Here is a 14,142-nt window from a genome sequence, read left to right as displayed (position 1 = left end):
CCTTATGATGATAGATTGATACTCACATATATTGATTATCATGGTTGATGCTTATCAGATTTGGGATGTTCCCTAGTCACGAAACATGGTTGATATATTAAGGGTTCTTGTGAAAGATCATGCAGTTCTTGATGATGATGTGATGACTATGGTGTTTTCACATATGATATGATGTGAATAATTTTGTGTTACTGCTTGGAGATATGACATATGCTTAGTTGATTCATGGAAGGTTATGATAAGGCTCTTTCTACTAAGGAAACGAAGCAAGTTGATCTTGATGAGATCAAGAGGATGAGTTGATATCTATATACGACATACTTTGTCACAAGTTGATGATATTTACACTGTCATATCTTGGGAACTAATGATGGACATATACAGGTTGCTAGTCTGGATGCTGTTGACAGATGCTTATGGTGCAGATCATACATGGTGTATGATAGTTGTTGATGACTATCATGGTCTTGTTTAGACATTTGGTCTCTGTTATAAATGTCATGTATATCATTCGATGTAAAGGTCATATAAAGACCCATGATGTAATAATTTGTCTTTTGATGAGTCCTTTTTGGTCATATGATGTAATTTGTATCCCCACTTTGCATGGGATGGATGATGTAATTATATTTCTGTCATGTATAAACAATTGGTATATCCCCACTTGGTTGGGAGGATGAGTCAAATTCGGTATATCCCCACTTGGTTGGGAGATTGATACATGTATGAGTCATTGGTGATAGGAAGGTCAAAGTCACTTAGTTGAGTTATAGAGTCATGTTATTCTTTTGGAAAATATTTGCAGACTCTGCATGTGCTCAGGGGGAGCATGGATGATATAGTGCATCTCAGCATGTACAAAGGGGGAGTTTAATCAGAGAATTCAGCATGTGCTTAGGGGGAGCATGATCAATATTTATGTTCAGCTATTCAGATATGAAAGTCTTCATTTTGGTCAGCCCTTTGCTCTTGATATCAAAGGGGGAGATTATCTTGTCCGCCCTTTGCCCTTGATGTCAAAGGGGGAGAGTATTTTGGTGTTGCTTGTTATCTCTAACAGTTTCTATAGCTTGCAGTAATCAACACCAACATGGTTGCCATCAAGTCCAAAGGGGGAGATTGTTGGCATTATGATGCATGTGTTGTACTTGATGGCAACCCACTTGTAGCAGAACAACTCACTTATATATGGTAACTAGATGAATCTACATAAGAGATATCAGATGTGACAGAATGCATGACAGTAGTGTTTACAGATGTGATGAAATGCAGGGCAGTTTCAAGGAATTAGTTCAGAAGGCAACTCACTCAGATGAAAGATCACAATACAACATGACAACAGCAAAGAATTACAGTTCAGACTACAAAGAATGAAGAAAGAGAGGTATACGCAGGTTCACCTTGACCAAGCTGCGTATACACGCAGGTTAACAGAAAAAAAGGAGCGTATAACGTACACATGTACTTTCACAGAAAGAAAAGCGTGTATATCTTGGAAAACTAAGTTTTGGTCCGAGGTATTTGGTCCATGGTATTTTGATCCATGGCATTGGTCCAAAGTATCTGGTCTGAGGTATTGACCCTAGGTATTTGGTCCAAGGTATTGGTCCTAAGTGGTTTTGGTCCATGGTATTGAGAAAGGCCTAAAACTATACAAGGAGGAGAAGATCATTAGGCCTTGTGAACAAGCAATTGAATATTTGATGAAGTGTGAGATCCAATATGCAGGTTATCGGCTTATGGTGCTTTGTTTGATCTGAACCAAGGATGAACCTTAGCGGTTGATGAGGGATAAGATCTAATGATGGATCAGGATCTTAAGGCTTGAAATGAATTATCGTTATATGGTTTGATCATGTATAGTCTAGATCTGAATACTAGCGCATGTGTTGTTCTGTAAATGTTATGATCTGGTTATGACAGAAGTCTGGAATAACTACTAAATTATGAATTAATATTTACAGACATATACGCTGGTTGGCTTTGATAAAAGCGCATATACACGCTAGTTCAACACATCTAAGTAGCGTATACATTATGTAATATGATATTTGAAGTTACAAGTGGATTTGACTGTTGTTGCAGAATTCTGGGTTCTGCTCTGTGTTCTGGTGACTGTAGTTTGATGACAGTAGACTAAATGTTCAGATTGATTGATTGTGATTTGTTTCAGTGACGATGGGCTTTCAGTGATTCAGAGATTTATGATTGAGTTTCAATGATTGGTTAATGCAAATGTAGTTGATGGTTGTCGTGTAGTGGCGATTGATTTTGAGCTTTAATGTTGATAATGGGTCCAGTATGAAAATTAGATGAAATGAGGCCTTCATGTGTATTGTTATGTACCAGGAGCATCCAGTCTGAAAATTTATGAAACGTGGTCCCTGGAGGAAGAAAGAAGGTTGTAGCCTTCTGTAGGTCGGCGCCTACGTACTAGTAAACATATCAGCTAGTACAAGAGCTAGGGGGTTGTAGCTCCCTTCCAGTAGAAGCTGGAGAACGAGAGAAGGTTGTAACCTTCTGCAGGTAGAAGCTTGCGTACTGGTATGAGTCTGCACCAGTACAATGTTGTAAACAGATTTTCTTATTATTAAAAGAAGACAGAGACGACAACAGCAGGTGGTTTTCACCCACATTGGGTTTCCACCTTAAATCTTGGTGTTCATGTGTGTTGCTTATGTGTGAAGGTTCATTTTGTTATTAACTGCACATGGTTACTGTTTAATGTTTAATAGAGTACTGATGCACAAATTACAAATCAATATATGATGAATTAACTGAATCATAAGTTTGATGGATATACACTTGTTTCCTTAAACACAGTTGCATGTACATGCGGGTTACCTTCATGGAAGTAGCGTATATAAATTTGAGTATGAAAAGTAAAAGATTATTGACTTGACTAATATTGATTCAACCCCCCCCCTCTCAGTATTATTTCCAACATCAGTCTTTGTCTTGGTCTTGGGTCTTGGATATCTCACTTTGATCTGATTATATAAGAAGATGATTTTCTTGGGTTTTCCCCTTTGTGGGGTTACTGATCCGAACTTAAACAGGGACGCAACATAATACAGAGATAACCATAAATACAGATATGCAACAGAAATAACACTTCATTTCATTAATATCAAAGAACTGAAATATGCTTACATATAAAATGGAAATAAACTAGCTTGGGCGATGATAGCTTATCTCTAAGAAGAGATGGGGTGGCTACATGCCTCTGAAATATGTTACAATGAAGCTTGAAGGCCTATTTATTATTGAAAAACAATGGGAAACCCTAAACATCCAAAAACCTAACCCTAGGAGATGAATCACCAAAATTTTGGGCCCCGTTGGGGTAAATTGGTACATCAACTTCCTGGGGTTGTAACTTTGTCATACGATCTTTGTTTGACGTGCACAATACCTCGTTAGAAATATTTATCCAAGGACTACAACTTTTGATTGAAAATGTTAGTTTAAAATTTCATGTTTGCTCGTTTTCCAAAAAAATGTCGTTTAGGGCCTCCAAACGGCTCTAAAAGTTCAGGACCCGAAAAACTGCCAAAAATAATAAATTGTGCTAAATTAAGGAATCTGAAAAACTAAAAGAAACAATGGTGGGGGTCCATGTGGAATAGGCAGGTGGCCACCAATATCCACCTAGATCAGTCATCCCCCCTTATGAAGCAATTGTCCCCATTGTGTTGAGTGCCTCCATGAGATGGGGAAACATTTGTTGAACTTGGTCCCTGGTGAGCCACTTGCCTTGGTGCAGGAGTTGGCCAGCTTTGACAACCCGATACAGATGGATCTTCTGTTGGAGAGTGTTCTTGATTTGTGTGTCTATGATCTGATCAGTTGTGGCATGTTCCATGTAGTATGGGTTTAGCTTTGTTGGTGTGAGTTGTTCTGCAATGTCTGATGTGTCCAATAATGGTGGAAAGTATGGTCAAAAGAGGTCCACATTGAAAATTGGGTGCAGGCCAAGGAATGGTGGAATGTTGAGCTTGAAAGAATTGTCCCCTACAGCCTTAGTGATGGTGTAAGGCCCATATCGGATCGGATGAAGCTTGCAGTGGGGCCCAGCGAGGCGCTCCTTCTGAAAAAGCAACCAAACTTTGTCACCCACCTGGAATTTATGTGGCACCCGATGTTGATCATGCCGTTGCTTGTACTTAGAATTTGCTTTGTCCAATATGTCATGGACCTGCTGGCGGATGTGTTGAATGCGCTCAATGAAGTTGTTAGCCCTGTCAGCTTCAGACTGGACATGAGTCGAATCTGCCTGAGTAGCTGCAAATGGTATGGCCACATCAATGGGACATAGTGGCTGGAATCCCAAACCCCCCTGAAAGGGGCCATGGCCATTTGAGCTATGGAGAGCTTTGTTATAGCTGTGTTGGACATAGGGGAGGATTTCATCCCATGTGTGTGGATGTGTCAAGTTGTACATGCGTAGAATGTGTGTGATCATCCTATTGATGACCTTTGTTTAGCCATCAGTTTGGGGGTGGAAAGTCGTGGACTTAGTGAGCTTGGTATCCAGCATCGACTAGAGACTTGACCAAAATGTACTTAGGAACCTGTTGTCGCGATCTGAAATAATGGACTGTGGGATCCCAAATTGTACCCACACTCATTCAAAGAAGAGCTTAGTAGTGGCGTACGTTGTGATACTCTTCTTGTAGGCCGCCAGAATAGCCATCTTAGAGAATATGTCTATGACCACGAAAACGCAGTCGTTGCCATACTTACTAGAAGTAAGGCTCGAAATGTAATCCATGGAGATGGATTCCCAAGGTCGACTAGGAGTAAGCAGAGGATTATATAGGTCTTGCTTCTTGATGGTTGGTTTGGCAATGGTGTAGGTAGTGAAGGATCTGATGTACTTCCCAACATCGTGTCGAAGGTTCGGCCAATAAAAATACTTCTGCAACACTACCATTGTTTTCTCTACCCTGAAATGTCCAGCGACTTAACTGTAGTGCACCTCCTAAATCATCTTGGCAGACTCTCTTCAAGGAACACAGAGGTTTCCCAGGTGGCATAATAGTGCATCCTAGAGGTGAAAATTTGGAACTTGCTTGCCTTCTAAGAGCGTCTAATATGTGTTGTCGAATTCTAGATCGCTCTTGTAAAGATGCGGCCACCCCGAAGTCTCATTCCCACAAGAGTCGAGCACAATGGTTAGCAACATGATCGATGGTCGGCTCAGGCAGTCTGCAACATTGTTGGCATTTCCCTTCTTATACTTAATGTTCAAATGGAACTGTTGGAGGCATGTGGACCATTTCTGATGGCGATCATTCTGAAACTTCCCTTGTGTCTGTATGAACTGCGGGGGTCGGTGGTCTATGTGGATGACTATTTCCTTCCCCATAATGTAATGCTTCCATTGTCTGTAGGTCTGAACAATGGAATACATCTCGTTGTCATAGGTGGGATACTTTTGAACTGTGTCTGAAAGTGTCTTACTGTGATATGCCAAGGGATGCCACTGCAGAGTAAGAACTACACCAATAGCATAGTCAGAGGCATCTGTCTCAATCTCAAATGATTATTGCAGGTCTGGTAATGTGAGCACTGGTGCAGATCATAGTTGATGCTTCAACTCGGCAAATGCCTTCTGTTGGGATTCAAACCAAAAGAACGTTGCTTTCACTCCTCCCTTGGTGACTTGACTCAAAGACCAAGTGATACAAGAGAACCCCAACACAAACCTGTGGTAGAAATTGGCAAGACCCGGAAAGCTGTGGAGCTCTATTAGAGTGGTTGGGGTTGGTAAATCCCGAATGACTTGTATCTTGGCTGGGTCCACATGCACACCTCACTCATCAATGACGTACCCCAGATATTGAACCTGGGTCATACCAAAAGTGCATTTCTCCAAATTGGCACACAACTTGTGTTTCCGCGAGGTTTGGAGGACCTGTTGAATATGGTGGAGGTGTTCTTCCCAACTCTAGCTGAAGATCAGGATGTCATCCAAATACACCATCATGAATGAGTTGGTGAAGAGTCACAAGATGTCAGCCATCAACCTCATGAAGGTTATGGGGGCATTCGTCAACCCAAAAGGCATGACCAACCATTCGAAAAGGCCTTCCTTGGATTTGAAAGCAGTCTTCCATGCATCGGAGGGTTCGATTGGTACCTGGTGATAATTGGACTTCAAGTCAATCTTTTTGAAAAAATTGGCCCCCTTGAGCTAGTCCAAAAGGTCATAAATTTATGGGATTGGATACTTATTCTGGACAATGATCTTGTTCAACACCCGATAGTCAATACAAAGTCTCTAGGTCTCATCGTTCTTCTATACCAACACAATCAGGCTCCCACAGGGTGATGAACTTGACCTGATGTGCCCCTTATGCAACAGCTCTTGAATCTGCTTCTTGATTTCATCGTTTTCCAGAACATAGTGTCGATAGATCAGTCCATTGGGTAGCGGGGCGCCTGGGGTCAGATCGATGGAGTGCTTGACTTGACATTGCAGAGGTACCCCTGTGGGTGAGGTGAAGATGTCCCTGTACTCCTCCACGACCTTGTCCATTTGTTGTTTCCGTGTGGAGGAGCCCTTTCTGGAGGCCATGGCCACAATCTTTTTCTTTCCGTGAAGGCGAATCATAAGGAAAACAAATTTCCCAGTCTGGGAAACGATCTTGCTGCATTGCTTCACATTGATAAAAGAGATGGTGGTAGGCGGTGCTACCTCCGGTATCCTGTACAACTTATTGCCCAAAGTAATAATAATAGTGTGAGGCATAGACTCATACACAGCGTGTCGCTTCCACAAGTATGGTTGGCCTAATAATACATCAAAAACTTCACGAGGAGCAACGTCACACAGTACCTCATCTGTGAAAGGCTTGATGTGGTAGGGAAGGCGACATTGTTGGCTGACGCAGAGATCTCGTCCTTAGTGAAGCCACCCGATGGTGTATGGCTACAGGTGCGTTGTGGTTGGTAGGCCCAACCACTTTACAATTGTTGCTAAAATTAGGTTCTTTTGGCTCCCACAATCGACAATGAACTGCAACATAGAACCCTTCACCCACATTTGTGCGTGGAAGAGGTGCTCCCCGTCCTCTAGATATCTGGGCTCATCCTTTTGGATCTTGGTGGTGGCAATGATGGCATTAGGCTTCGCATCAATGATTTGCTTCCCTTTGTCATTCACCTTGTTGGGTTTTGACTCAGAGTCGGAACATGCATTTGATTCAGAAGCCTTCAACTCGGCCACCAGTAACTGCTTGGCCTGACACTCACTTGTGTTGTGAGTGGGGCTCTTATGGAACTTGCACCATTTTCCCATGTCCTTCTTCGTCTTCATGGTGTTGTTCTTTGCTTGCGGCTTCAGCGGGTTGTCCTGGGTCACCCCACCTTGGCTTTGTCCTTTGTCTTGGATCGCCCTTCCTTTCCCTTGGAGGAGATGTCAAGGAACTCCATTTCCTCCTGAATGTATTTGTGCCAACAATTGCAATACTTGAGCACCAGATGTTTCTTTGAATCTTTGATACCCAACTTTGTGCGCATGGTATGGAACATATTCATCAACTCATGCACATTTTGATCCCTTTGTTGTCGCAACATAGTCCATTGTATGTACTTGTCCACATAGCTCCCCACGAGGTAATATTGTTCCATGATGGCATCTCGGAAAGAATTCCAAGTGAGTGCGGCTGAAAACAATGAGGGTTCTCTCTCGTCCCTCTATTTGGATTAGGTTTCCCACCAGTCCTTGACATGGGGGGCAGCTTTGAGGAGTACAAAAGTAATATTTTCCATATTGGAATAATTATGAACTAAAAAATATCCTTCCAATAGATTTAACCATCTATCTACGACATCTGCATCTAGCTAGCCTTCAAATATGGGAATGTCAAAGTTGACTTGTACTTTGAAGGAAGTGGTGCCTCTAGAGTAGCTGTCGGATGACGATGCGTCACCTGTGGGCATTGATCTGAAAATCACATGTGTGTGTTCTCAGTTAAATAATTAATGAATGAAGGTATTACAGACTCATGTGTTGGTGTGTGTCTATGTTATTTTAGGCAACGAATCGATCAGATTGCAAAATACACAGACACTGGAAAATGGAAAACAGTAAGGGAAACATAGTAAGCAAAGACAAGAACACAAAAAATTAATAAGGAGTTCACCCTATTCCCCGGGGCTACATCTCCGGTCCAGCTTTCAGTGGTGGCCTTCTTTTATTGTGTCTTTAAAGCAAAGATTTACAGTGAGGAGCTCAATTTGAGTCTCCTGAAACAGATAATGCTTGGTAGGGTGGTTCTCGGATTCCCCAAGCCACTAGAGGGCACATGCTCTTTCCCTTTCCAAGTCTTGACCTCTCTGGTCTTTATTGGGAGGAGCCCAATGTGGTGCTCAATCCCCGACAGATCCTCACAGGGATTGCCTGAACCTCTCAAGCCTTCTGTCTGCTCGATGCTGCCTTAGGTCAGCTCGGCTCTCTGTTTTCTGCTTCTTGCTTCATTGTCTCTTCTTCGCTCTCGCTCTCTTTGCCTTCATGTTCTATTCTCCGTCTGTTCATGGCTTAAAGCCAATTTGTCTCATGACTGTTCGCTTCCTCTTCCGCCCCTTCGGATTGCCTGTTGTTGTTTGCTTGGAGTTCCCTGCCTCTGCGTCATCACCAACGTCTCATAGGGAGGTGGCCACTTGTCCTCTCACGAACTGTGCCAACTCTTCCTCAACGGTTCGGTATTTTTAGTTACATTACGAAATGACTCATCTGCCAACTCAGCGGTCAAATCAGACTTCAAACTTTTATATGTCACGACTTAATTCCCTTATCAAATTCGGTTTCTCCATCGGGTGCAATCTCTGCCATCAGATCTGGAGCCCCCAGATCCTACAGTGTTCGCTCATTTCACGCAGTTGACTTGCTCAACCATTAGCCCACAATGAGAGGCAGTTTTCTCTCTCATCCGCCGGACACGTGTCGTGTGATGAATGGAATCGCTCGTTTTCTGCCAAATCCGCTTACCGCCCCAATGTGCCTCCGATATTCCGCTAGTTTGGGAGCACGGGACCTGCCTTTCGCCTTAGCGCTTTCCCTACGGTTTCCCGACTTCCCATGTGATCGAGCGCTTTGGGGCTTTTCCTTCTTGAGGGGTTTTGACCAGCGATGCACGAATCAGAAATGGCCTCCGTTTCCTAATCCGGGCTTCCTAACTGCCAGTTTTTCCTCCTACGCGGTCTCCATGCCGGTCAGCGCGCTTTGACCAAGGTCCTTGTCGTTCCTTGCTGGCTGCAAACTACCACTATCCAGAGGTTTTCTTGATAGCTCTTTGTTCATAAATTCGAAGTTTGTCCTGATGTGATACAGTCATAGCACTTTGATAATTTTCATGGATCCAATTCGGATCATGGCCTTCCCACTTAAAAAGCTTTTGGACCACCAAAAGTTGGTTTTCAAGCATCGACTAAGTGAGGGTACAATTGTCTCGCTTATCCAATCTCTATCCACTTTGCACTGCTTGGATTTGAACCCTTGAGCCCAATTCTGAGGTACTCAACGTCTCCCCTGCACGTCGTCCTCACCTTCCTGTCCAAAACTGTGTCTTCTTGCAATTCATTAAGATATTCAGGTAGCAAGTCATCAATAGAAGGCAATTGAATCTGCTCTTCAGGATCCTCAATTAGTGAGGGTTCAAATAATCTCAAGCAATCTGCATTTACGACTGAGTAGATGTGCATATAAGCTGGTAGATCAAGGAAAAAATCATTCTCACCAATCTTCTCAAGTATCTTGAAGGGTCCATACCTGATAGGCTTTAGCTTTTTACCTTCACCTTGCATCCTGTCCTTGCTGATATACAGCCAGACTTGGTCACCAACTTGGAAACTATGCTCCATCCGATGCTTGTCATGCCTTGCCTTGTATTTGGCTTGGCTCTTTTCCAGTTGTTCCTGTACTGCCTGGTGGATCTCTTGGATTTGTTCAATGAACCTAGTTGCCCTGTCCACATCACTGTGTCCCTCAACTGTGGTGTCTTTACCAAAGACAAAATCCAAAGGAGACCTTGGTGTGAAACCAAAACAGGTCTCAAAAGGAGATCTCTGTGTAGAAGAATGTTTTGCTCTATTGTAAGCATGCTACACATAACACAAATGTTCATCCCAAAGCTTAGGATGTTTGCTGCAATATCCTCTGAGTAATTGGATCACTGTCCTGTTAACTACTTCTGTCTGGCCATCAGTTTGTGGATGAAAAGTTGTGCTTTTCTTCAGTTTGGTGTCCATCAATTTCCACAGACTTAACCAAAACTTCCTCACAAATCAGGTGTCTCGATTAGATACAATGGAAGTGGGTAATCCAAAATGAACGCATACATGTTCAAAAAACAGTTTTGCAGTTTGTTTAGCTGTAATTTGTTTATTACAAGGTATCAAAATACACATTTTGCTGAACCTATCTACAAAAACATATAGATAATCATGACCTTTCCTAGATTTAGGCAGTCCTCCAACAAAATCCATGGAAACACTTTCCCAAGGGTGAGAAGGAACTGGTAATGGAGTGTACGAGCCTAGTTTTCTATTGCTAGGCTTGCTTTTAGCACACATAGTACACCCTCTTACATATCTAAAAACTGTCTCATTCATTTTTGGCCAATAACAAAATCTTTGCAGCTGTGCAACTGTTTTACTTACCCCAAAGTGACCTGATATTAGAGAAGTGTGTGCTTCTCGAATTATCTTTACTCCCTCAGTTTGTGGAATGCATAACTTCCCACAATGGTATAAGAGTCGGTCCTTTACATGATAATTCAATTCTTCTACTCGTTTGCCTTGACTTAAAGTTGCATATACATCTTTGAAGTTTGTATCTTGAGCATATTGTTCAATGTAGCTCTCATGTAACACAGAATTATGCTTAAGTATAGTAGATGCATTTATAATAGGTCTAGATAACATATATGCAACTTTATTATGTATTCCCTTTTTATATCTGATGACTAAATGAAATTGTTGTAGAAAACACATCCATCTATAGTGTCTTGATTGCTGCAACTTAGTTTGGGAGTGTAGATATTGAAGTGGTTGATGATCAGTATGTATTACTGTCTCTTTGCCCATTAAGTAATGTTTCCACTTCTTCACACTCTGTACTAATGCATACAATTCTTTATCATATGTAGGATAGTTAACTACTGCAGAATTAAAGGTCTCAGAATGATAACATATGGGTTTACAGTGTTGTGTCAACACTGCTCCCATGGCATAGTCACTGGCATCTATTTGGATCTCAAATGGTCTTTGAAGATCAGGCAATGCTAGTACAGGTGTTGTACTAATATTTTCTTTCAAGGTGTCGAAGGCTTTCTGCTGTTTGCCTCCCCACTGAAACACCTTGTTCAATCCTGTTAAAGCATGTAAGGGAGCTACAATTAAGGAAAAGTTAGAAATGAACTTCCTCCAATATTGTGCTGCTCCTAAGAAGCTTCTAACTTCTGTAGCAGATTTGGGTTTAGGCCAGTTTATAATGACTGCCACCTTAGAGGGATCTATCTTCAGTTCACCACCCCCTACTATATGACCCAAATAATTCAGAGATGTTTTGCCAAATTCACATTTTGAGAGTTTAACATAAAGTTTTTCTCTTTTCAAAACATCTAGTGTCTGCTTAACATGCTTTAAGTGTTCTTCCCATGTTTTTCTAAATATCAGAATTTCATCCAGATACACAATAACAAAATCATCAAGAAAAGGTCTGAGTACATCATTCATTAATCTCATGAAAGTAGCAGGAGCATTAGTTAAGCCAAAAGGCATAACCAGCCACTTATACAATCCCTGCTTTGTTTTGAAAGCAGTCTTCCATGCATCTTGTTCTGCAACTCTGACCTGATGGTATCCACTATGCAAGTCTAGCTTGGAGAAATAAACAGCTTCTTTCAATTGATCTAAAAGATCATCTATGCGAGGAAGGGGATAACGATTTTTTATTGTTATCTTATTTAGTGCTTAGTAATCAATGCACATTCTCCACGAGCCATCTTTCTTTCTCACCAAAACGATTGGTGACCCACATGGTGATGTGCTAGGTTTGATGAACTCTTTCTTGAGCAACTCCTGCACCTGATTCTTGATTTCAGCATTCTCTAAAGCAGACAACCTGTACATTCCAATGTTAGGAAATGGAGCATCTTGCTGCAAAATAATATCATGCACTATTTCCTTTTTGGGTGGCAGAACTTTAGGTTCTTGAAACAAGATATCATACTCTGAAACAACCTTTTCTAAATTAGCTTACTGTTTAGCATCACAGCCCTCAAATACATTGGTTTTATCAGGTTTCTTTTCCTTTACAACCATCAGTAAGAATTGTTTGCATGAATTTATCATTCTTTTCATCTACTCTGAGTTTATGAGAGTATAATTATTCTTGAGCTTATGAGCTCTTACAAAGTATTTGATTCCATCTTTAACAAGTAGATACTAGTTCTCAGCTCTATAGAAAATAGATTTTCTATCATACAAGTAAGGACTTCCTAAAATAATTCCACATATATCCAAAGGAATTATGTCTAACTCAACCTCATCTACAAATGCTGACCCAAAAGAAAACTTGAGTTTGCACTGTCTAGTCACTTGTAGTTGTGCTTTATCATTTAACCATCCTAATGGGTATGGTTTCTTATGAGGTGTAGTTACCAATCCCAACTTCTTTACAATTGCTTCATAAATATAATTTACTTGTGAGCCACTATCAAACAAAGTATCAATCTTTTGATGTTTGGAAATAACTCGAATATGGAAAAGCTCATGTCTTTTTCTCTCATTTTCTTCATCAATAGTAGATTGTGCAGAATTACTAGTAGATGCTTCAGAATTCTTACCTTTTATACCTGTGGCTGCAATGGTTGTTTCATCTCCTGAGTCTGACCCCAAATCTTTCTGAATAGCTGCAGTAGTCTTCTTCTTCTTGCCCTCGAACTTCTTAGGTCTCAGCTCTGGATGCAGAATCCAACAATGCTCATCATCATGCCCATCCTTTTTACAGTGAGTGCATGAAGCCTTTCTTTTCTGTGCAGTGTTAGCCTTCCTTGCTTTCCACTTCTGCTTTCTTTTCTCCTTATTCTTGCTTGCAGTGGGTTGGGATGATCCCCCAACTTCTGGACTTCCATTCTTTCCTCTAGCTTCTAGATGAGTAGCTTGTACAGATACCTCATTTATACTAGTGGGATTAAACATGAGGATAGTGTGCCTCATGTAGCTGTGTAGACCACCAATGTACTTCAACAGAGTCTCAGGTGAGTCTAATGAGATTCCTAGAATCAATGCTCTCTTTCTAAATTCTTGAGTGTACCCTTGCACACTTTGCCCTTTCAATTGTCGAAGAGTTTGCCAACTCATCATGGCTTGCTGCATGTAGGCCAATGGATAGAACTGTTTTTTGATTGCAGAAACAAATTCACTCCAGACAGAGATAGTCTTACCATGTCTTTTCATGTCAGCTTGGGTCCTGCCTTCCCACCAAACCAAGGCAGTGCCTCCAAGGCGTAGGCTTGCCAGCTGAATCTTGCTCTTGTTTGAATCGATATTCTGCACTCTGCAATAAACATCAATTTGTCTAATCCAATTGTCCAGCTTTTTTGCATTCAACTCTCCATCATATATAGGTAAATCAAATTTAACATCTAGTTTGATCAAAGATGCTTTCTTTTTGTGTTCAGGGCTATTAGGAGGTGTGAGAAAGCTTTCCTCTTTCCCTTTGCCTTTTGAGTGGTCATGGAAATGAGACTCATCTTCTCCTTTGTCTTGTTTAGAGCCTGATGAATCTTCATCCTTATGTTTTCTAAAGTCCCTATACATTTCTTCTACCATGGACTTTATGGCTAGGAAACTATCTATGAATTGAGGGTCTGGCCCCATAGAACCTTCCTCTAACATTGTCTTCTGAGGATAGACTCTCCCAATTTCAGGATTAGTTTCGACCAACTCTCCTTCTCCTAATTTGAGCTTTGATCTAGTTAGCATTCAACAGCTAAACCAACACAAGCTTGTCTAACCTTAACAGCCTAAAGCTCTGATACCACTTGATCTGCAAATCACTTGTGTGTGTTCTCAATTAAATAATTAATGAATGAAGGTATTACAGACTCATGTGCTGGTGTGTGTCTA

Source organism: Pinus tabuliformis, chromosome 8 (genome assembly GCF_031772625.1).
Source record: "Pinus tabuliformis cultivar Carrire ecotype Pingquan chromosome 8, CPIR1, whole genome shotgun sequence".
Taxonomy (NCBI): Eukaryota; Viridiplantae; Streptophyta; class Pinopsida; order Pinales; family Pinaceae; genus Pinus; species Pinus tabuliformis.
Note: the sequence above shows the minus strand (reverse complement) of the source record.